Source organism: Coffea eugenioides, chromosome 5 (assembly GCF_003713205.1).
Source record: "Coffea eugenioides isolate CCC68of chromosome 5, Ceug_1.0, whole genome shotgun sequence".
In the NCBI taxonomy this organism is placed as follows: domain Eukaryota; kingdom Viridiplantae; phylum Streptophyta; class Magnoliopsida; order Gentianales; family Rubiaceae; genus Coffea; species Coffea eugenioides.
Genome location: NC_040039.1, coordinates 20,745,196 through 20,754,148, shown reverse-complemented (window position 1 = coordinate 20,754,148; position 8,953 = coordinate 20,745,196).

Below are 8,953 nucleotides of genomic sequence, written 5' to 3'. Positions count from 1 at the left end.
TGGAGCACCAACGTTGCTCCCTCTTATTGTTTATCGTTAAATAATATTTTTGAGCGTTGGGTGTTTAAGTTCAATGATTTCACTGGCTCACGAGAGCGATAAACGTAAATTTGATCCTTGATTCATGACATCATTGAAGTGCATTATCTTGAAATATATTTGGTTACTGATTTTGCTGGTTACTCACTGAGCTTTTAGCTCACCCCAAAACTATTTTATTCCCCTCCACAGGGCTCGTGGCGAAGGAAGGACTTGTAATACTTATTCACGTGACTGGATGGCCTATATTTTGTACAGTTTAGATTTGGAATTCCTCCAATATAATAGCTGGTATCAAGGATCAGAGTGGCGCAGCGGAAGCGTGGACGCTTCGCTTATGATATGTAATTCTTGGAGAATTTGATGTAAAATATGAGATTGATATTGCATTTTGTTTGAGGTTTGTAGTGAGTGAGTCCCGGCGAGAGCTGGGCAGGTGACCCGCCGAACCCATTGGTTCGCCTTAGGGGGAGGTGGGGCCGTCACAGGTGGTATCAGAGGTTAGGCTTCAGATTCCTGTAGTGTATCCTATGCTTGAAGTTTAGGATGCTGGACTGTGGATTTGGTTTGAAATATTAGTGATTCTTGCGGGATGTCTAGACTTGATTGGTACAAGATGGAATGTCGAGGACGACATTCTTTTAAGGAGGGGAGTTTGTGACGCCCCGAAAAATGAGTGTGAGAACCCGAAAATTTTTATATATTTTCTAAATATTATTTTGTTTCCTCGTCTATAATTTTGTACCTTTCTTCAATATTTTGTTTTTCTATACATTTTTATAAGTAAATATAGTTTTAAAATCATTTTCTTGATACAAGTTAGTCCACGTTAATTTTGAAGAGTATTATGAACGTGGGACCCGCTGGTGCGGTAAATGCAATATATTTTTGACAACTTGATGGTGTTTTGTTTTAAGTGATATTATTTTACAAGGTGCTAAGAGATAATTAGATGTTACCTATTTGGATTAGTATTGGAGAGACAAAAAGATAAGTTTTAAACCAAAAGGTGACATGTGTAACCTTCTTATTCAAAGTTGGACTTTTGACCATCTTACCTTAACTTTACTAAAACCAAAATTTGACCAAAAATCTAGCCATTTCTTCCTTCTCATGGCTGAAACTTGGAGAGCAAGAGAGAGAGAAAAACCTTCATCTTTCACTCCAATTTCTTACTTCAATCTTGAGTTTTAACCGATGGAATTGCAAATCACTCCATAAAAGTTAGTTACTAAGGAGATTCCAAGGTCTTGGTGGAGTTATTTTGGAGAAGGAACCATTAAGTTACTACCTTTTGTGAGTTATAAGGTACGGTGTGTAAAGATTCACTGTTTTTTTCCAATAATGGTGAATTCATGACTTGTGGTGACTCGATATGTGATTTTATGGAAGATTTTATGGATTAGAGTGAAGTTAGCTAAATTTCTGATTTTATGGAGATTTTTCTGATTTTATATGATGATCATGGTTTAATCATGGTATGATGGTTGGTAATGGTGTAAAATGAAGCTTGTATATGTTAGTTGAAGTTGTTTGCGGAAGATTTCGGTTTTATGCGGAAATTCCAGGTTAGGGTTTTGAATCTGCCTTGTTCTGACCGGATTTATTCAAGCATGTTAGAGGCCTAATAAGGCTTAGGTTAAAACATAAAAGTTGTATAAAATGGTGTTATCTAGCTGCCTAAAAAATTTCAGCTCGATCAGAGCACTGTAGTATGTGAAATGACCGAAATATCCTTGACTGTCCATGAATCCTGTTTCGTGCCCAAATTTCTATTTCCGGGGAGATTTCCATTTTTGACCATGAAAATGTATGATTTGTGTGAGAACCCGTAAAACCCTATTATTTTCCTAGGGTTTATTTCCCCTTAATTGCATGTTTTCTGCATTTTCTGGCTTAGAAATATTTTCTTAGTGGATTTTATGAGCAGTTATAGTTTTAAGATGATTTTTCTAGCATTGGTGCATTTTTAGAAAATTAAGAATCTATATTGGACGTGGGACCCACGAGTGCGAAAAGTTCGGGAAAATTCGGCCAATGCGGTTAAGTTTCGGATACTGTGGAAAATTTATCGGATGTTACGAGATAAGTAGAGAGTGAGATTTGATTGATGTGAGAGAGAAAAGAAAGGATAGGAATGCATTTATTAGAGTGCCAAGTGTCAATTTTCCATTGGTTTGACTTTAAGAGTTACTATTCACTATTTTGACCTTTGACCAAAATTGGTTAAATATCTCCAAAAATTCACAAAATTCACCATTTTCTTCCCTTGTGTTGGCCGAACCTCTCATCAAAGAAGAAAGAAAAAACTCTTCCAAGTTTAAGCTTCCAACAAGCTCAAATCACCCAACTCAAGTCCTTAAACTAGAATCTACTCCATGAAATTCCTTCCTTTGGTGCTCTTGAGTGTATTATTGAAGTTGATTTGAAGAGCTAAGGTGTCCACACTCCCTATCTCTCTTGATTGCTTGGTAAGTGATGCTTGAACACCCTACTACATCTAATGATGCTTATGTTTGGCTTAGAAGTGGCTAAAGTGATGGATTATATGATTTATTTCTTGGTTTGGCTTGATTTAGTGAAGTTTTCCATTTTATGAGGAATTTTCTGGTTTCATATGATTTTGATGTTGTGGACTAGTATGATGGTTGGTAATAAGGGGCTTTGACTCTAGTAGGTATGAATTGTTGTTAAATGCAATCAATTTTGGATTTGGAATGAAATGTGAGAAGTTAGGGTTCATGAACCCCTATTCTGTCCGAAATTTTAGGTCATAGCTAGAGGCCGAATTGGACTTTGCTCAAAACATGAAAGTTGTAGGTATTGATGATTTTTGTGTGCCTGCAAAATTTCAGGGCAATTGGACGAGTGTAGAGTGAGTTATGCCATTTTTACTGTAGCTGTTCTGCTTTGATCAGAATGCGAAAACTGAGTTTGTATTTGGCTATTTTGACTGGAATTGGTTTGGATTTTGAAGTTGGTGTCTTCTGATGAAATGTATTTGGATGTCTTAGCTAACATAGGCCTTTGGAATTTCGGAATTTGGACTTGTATAGACTAAGTTATAGTAATTACAGTTTTGTGTGATTTGCAAACCTGTTTTGGTAATTCTGGTATAGTATTTGGCATTTTCGACCTAGTTAAGCTAGGAACTGGATTGAGTGACCTTCTACATTGTTGTAGCCCTGTTTCATAGCTTCGAAATGGTGGGTCTTACACCCCCATCCGATAATTGTAGTGAGAGTTGTGCCATTACCGCATTATGAGGTCAAATCCGGTTTTCATATCAAGGCCTTAGTTAAAGCCCTTTCTTAATTTCTGGTTTCCTCTATTGTTTGTAAATGTTTATGGAACCTTATTGGGGTCATGTTTGGCCTTGGTTTATGACTCGTTAGCGAGTCTTATTGTATTTGTTTACATGTTTTTAGGTCGTGACGGTGGTGCAACGTTCTTTTGACTAAAGTGCTTGAAACTACATTTGCTAGCTTGGTGAGTGTATTACTCACTTATGTGCTATTATATGGCTTTGATATTTGAACTTGAGATGTTGAATGTTAAATAATTGAAGTGAGAGTGTACTTTATCACTCTCACTTATTGTATCGCATGTTATTGAAAAGTTATTGGAATTTTACATGAAATGTTATATGAAATGAAATACATGACTTCAAATATTATCCATGAGCTCAACCCCATTGGTTATTGATTGAATCGAGGCGGCGAGGGCTTGGTCGTGCCAATTAATGTGCCTTGGGGCAACATCATAGGGAATCTTGTAGTATGAGAGACTCTTGATTCCGGTTTACTCGAGTAATACCACAATGCAAGTGTTTGGATTTCGGGCCCGGTTGAGGAATGTTAGGAGGAAGGGAATGGAAGTTAAGTGGGTCTACAGTTGGTTACCTTTCAAACATTGACGGAGAGTCAATGAGACCGATCAAGAATTCAAACGAGGAAAAGGGCTCTTGAGAGCCACCCGTATCCTTTTATCCTCATTATTAATGTGTGGCTTTATTTATTTTGGTAAATTGGACTGTTAAACTTGATGTATCCATGAATTTGGTTGCTTGAGTTGTATTCTCACTGGGCAATTAGCTCACCCCGTTCCTTTTGTTTTCCTTACAGGAATATGACTCTTTTGGAATGAATTTTGATAAATGGTTGCCAAATGAACTAGATGAATGACTCTTTTGTATTGTATATAAAATGGGACCCTAAATGTATCATTAGGGCCGTTTTCACTTTTGTTTTGGCAAACCATATATGTAGTGACTTTTGTATCACTTTTAAATGTCATTTTGGTTTGTAAAGGCTAAATGTTATGGGGTATATGTAATTCGATGTTTGGTTGGGTTCGGACGAGTCGGTTACTATTCATGGCCGACTCCGGGTTTCATTTTCTTTTATTTTGGGTTATTTTGCCTTTTGCCTTATTTGCGCGCGTTATAAGTTCCGGATTGAAGCGGATAGCTCTAATCTGATCCGTAGTCCTGGCGAGAGCTGGGCAGGCAGTCCGCTAACCTCTTTGGTTCGCCTTAGGGGAAAGTGGGGCTGTCACAATTTGGATTTTGAGGTCTTCATAAGAAATGTAGGTATATGTCTTGGCTTCGAAACTCCATAAGATTTGTTTCAATCCAATAAGGGTGGCTTCAGTTATGGATGTTGTGCTAAAAGGTGTATTTGATGGTTTATATGTGTATGTGGTTAATTTGAGATGAATTGGTGTTGCTTGTAGGTTGGAAATGAAGCATTTAATGGAAATGCTGTCCGAACTTATAGAGTGTATGATTGCTTTGAGGTTGTGAATTAGGGCTTGGATTCGGACAAGGTAATGATATATGATGGATGGTTCCTGAGCCGTGGAGGTGAGTGACCCTAAACTGTTTCCAAAGTTACTTACGAAGTGTTTCTTGCATTATTTACCCGTTTGCGTATCATGTGTGCCGGCATGTGAGTCCATGAAATGATTTGGCTTAAATGAGTTCTTGGGGAGTCTTGTACTGAACACCAACGTCTCCTCTACTATTTACCTGGAGCCGACGTCTCCACCACTTTCGTGAGTTCGTGACATGATCTGGAGCACCAACGTTGCTCCCCCTTATTGTTTATCGTTAAATAATCTTTTGAGCGTTGGGTGTTTAAGCTCAATGATTTCACTGGCTCACGAGAGCGATAAACGTACATTTGATCCTTGATTCATGACATCATTGAAGTACATTATCTTGAAATATATTTGGTTACTGATTTTGCTGGTTACTCACTGAGCTTTTATCTCACCCCAAAACTATTTTATTCCCCTCCACAGGGCTCGTGGCGAAGGAAAGACTTGTAATACTTATTCACGTGACTGGATGGCCTATATTTTGTACAGTTTAGATTTGGAATTCCTCCTATATAATAGCTGGTATCAAGGATCAGAGTGGCGCAGCGGAAGCGTGGACGCTTCGCTTATGATATGTAATTCTTGGAGAATTTGATTTAAAATTTGAGATTTATATTGCATTTTGTTTGAGGTTTGTAGTGAGTGAGTCCCGGCGAGAGCTGGGCAGGCGACCCGCCGAACCCTTTGATTCGCCTTAGGGGGAGGTGGGGCCGTCACAGGTGGTATCAGAGGTTAGGCTTCAGATTCCTGTAGTGTATCCTATGCTTGAAGTTTAGGATGCTGGACTGTGGATTTGGTTTGAAATATTAGTGATTCTTGCGGGATGTCTAGACTTGATTGGTACAAGATGGAATGTCGAGGACGACATTCTTTTAAGGAGTGGAGTTTGTGACGCCCCGAAAAAATGAGTGTGAGAACCCGGAAATTTTTATATATTTTCTAGACATTATTTTGTTTCCTCGTCTATAATTTTGTACCTTTCTTCAATATTTTGTTTTTCTATACATTTTTATAAGTAAATATAGTTTTCAAATCATTTTCTTGATACAAGTTAGTCCACGTTAATTTTGAAGAGTATTATGAACGTGGGACCCGCTGGTGCGGTAAATGCAATATATTTTTGACAACTTGATGGAGTTTTGTATTAAGTGATATTATTTTACAAGGTGCTAAGAGTTAATTAGATGTTACCTATATGGATTAGTATTGGAGAGACAAAAAGATAAGTTTTAAACCAAAAGGTGACATGTGTAACCTTCTTATTCAAAGTTGGACTTTTGACCATCTTACCTTAACTTTACTAAAACCAAAATTTGACCAAAAATCAAGCCATTTCTTCCTTCTCATGGCTGAAACTTGGAGAGCAAGAGAGAGAGAAAAACCTTCATCTTTCACTCCAATTTCTTACTTCAATCTTGAGTTTTAACCGATGGAATTGCAAATCACTCCATAAAAGTTGGTTACTAAGGAGATTCCAAGGTCTTGGTGGAGTTATTTTGGAGAAGGAACCATTAAGCTACTACCTTTTGTGAGTTATCAAGGTACGGTGTGTAAAGATTCATTGTTTTTTCCAATAATGGTGAATTCATGACTTGTGGTGACTAGATATGTGATTTTATGGAAGATTTTATGGATTAGAGTGAAGTTAGCTAAATTTCTGATTTTATGGAGATTTTTCTGATTTTATATGATGATCATGGCTTAATCATGGTATGATGGTTGGTAATGGTGTAAAATAAAGCTTGTATATGTTAGTTGAAGTTGTTTGCGGAAGATTTCGGTTTTATGCGGAAATTCCAGGTTAGGGTTTTGAATCTGCCCTGTTCTGACCGGATTTATTCGAGCATGTTAGAGGAAGAATCAGGCTTAGGTTATAACATAAAAGTTGTATAAAATGGTGTTAACTAGCTGCCTAAAAGAGTTCAGCTCGATCAGAGCACTGTAGTATGTGAAATGACTGAAATACCCTTGACTGCCCATGAATCCTGTTTCGCGCCTAAATTTCTATTTCCGGGGAGATTTCCATTTTTGAGCATGAAAATGTATGATTTGGCTTTTGAGGTCTTCATAAGAAATGCAGGTATATGTCTTGGCTTCGAAACGCCATACGAATTTGTTTCAATCCAATAATGGTGGCTTCAGTTATGGATGTTGTGCCAAAAGGTGTATTTGATGGTTTATATGTGTATGTGGTTAAATATAGTTTTAAAATCATTTTCTTGATACAAGTTAGTCCACGTTAATTTTGAAGAGTATTATGAACGTGGGACCCGCTGGTGCGGTAAATGCAATATATTTTTGACAACTTGATGGAGTTTTGTATTAAGTGATATTATTTTACAAGGTGCTAAGAGATAATTAGATGTTACCTATATGGATTAGTATTGGAGAGACAAAAAGATAAGTTTTAAACCAAAATGTGACATGTGTAACCTTCTTTTTCAAAGTTGGACTTTTGACCATCTTACCTTAACTTTACTAAAACCAAAATTTGACCAAAAATCAAGCCATTTCTTCCTTCTCATGGCTGAAACTTGGAGAGCAAGAGAGAGAGAAAAACCTTCATCTTTCACTCCAATTTCTTACTTCAATCTTGAGTTTTAACCGATGGAATTGCAAATCACTCCATAAAAGTTGGTTACTAAGGAGATTCCAAGGTCTTGGTGGAGTTATTTTGGAGAAGGAACCATTAAGCTACTACCTTTTGTGAGTTATCAAGGTACGGTGTGTAAAGATTCATTTTTTTTTCCCAATAATGGTGAATTCATGACTTGTGGTGACTAGATATGTGATTTTATGGAAGATTTTATGGATTAGAGTGAAGTTAGCTAAATTTCTGATTTTATGGAGATTTTTCTCATTTTATATGATGATCATGGTTTAATCATGGTATGATGGTTGGTAATGGTGTAAAATGGATCTTGTATATGTTAGTTGAAGTTGTTTGCGGAAGATTTCGGTTTTATGCGGAAATTCCAGGTTAGGGTTTTGAATCTGCCCTGTTCTGACCGGATTTATTCGAGCATGTTAGAGGCCGAATCAGGCTTAGGTTAAAACATAAAAATTGTATAAAATGGTGTTAACTAGCTGCCTAAAATATTTCAGCTCGATCAGAGCACTGTAGTATGTGAAATGACCGAAATACCCTTGACTGTCCATGAATCCTGTTTCGCACCCAAATTTCTATTTCCGGGGAGATTTCCATTTTTGACCATGAAAATGTATGATTTGGCTTTTGAGGTCTTCATAAGAAATGTAGGTATATGTCTTGGCTTCGAAACTCCATAAGATTTGTTTCAATCCAATAAGGGTGGCTTCAGTTATGGATGTTGTGCCAAAAGGTGTATTTGATGGTTTATATGTGTATGTGGTTAATTTGAGATGAATTGGTGTTGCTTGTAGGTTGGAAATGAAGCATTTAATGGAAATGCTGTCCGAACTTATAGAGTGTATGATTGCTTTGAGGTTGTGAATTAGGGCTTGGATTCGGACAAGGTAATGATATATGATGGATGGTTCCTGAGCCGTGGAGGTGAGTGACCCTAAACTGTTTCCAAAGTTACTTACGAAGTGTTTCTTGCATTATTTACCCGTTTGCATATCATGTGTGCCGGCATTTTGAGTCCATGAAATGATTTGGCTTAAATGAGTTCTTGGGGAGTCTTGTACTGAACACCAACATCTCCTCTACTATTTACCTGGAGCCGACGTCTCCACCACTTTCGTGAGTTCGTGACATGATCTGGAGCACCAACGTTGTTCCCCCTTATTGTTTATCGTTAAATAATCTTTTTGAGCGTTGGGTGTTTAAGTTCAATGATTTCACTGGCTCACGAGAGCGAGAAATGTACATTTGATCCTTGATTCATGACATCATTGAAGTGCATTATCTTGAAATATATTTGGTTACTGATTTTGCTGGTTACTCACTGAGCTTTTAGCTCACCCCAAAACTATTTTATTCCCCTCCACAGGGCTCGTGGTGAAGGAAGGACTTGTAATACTTATTCACGTGACTGGATGGCCTATATTT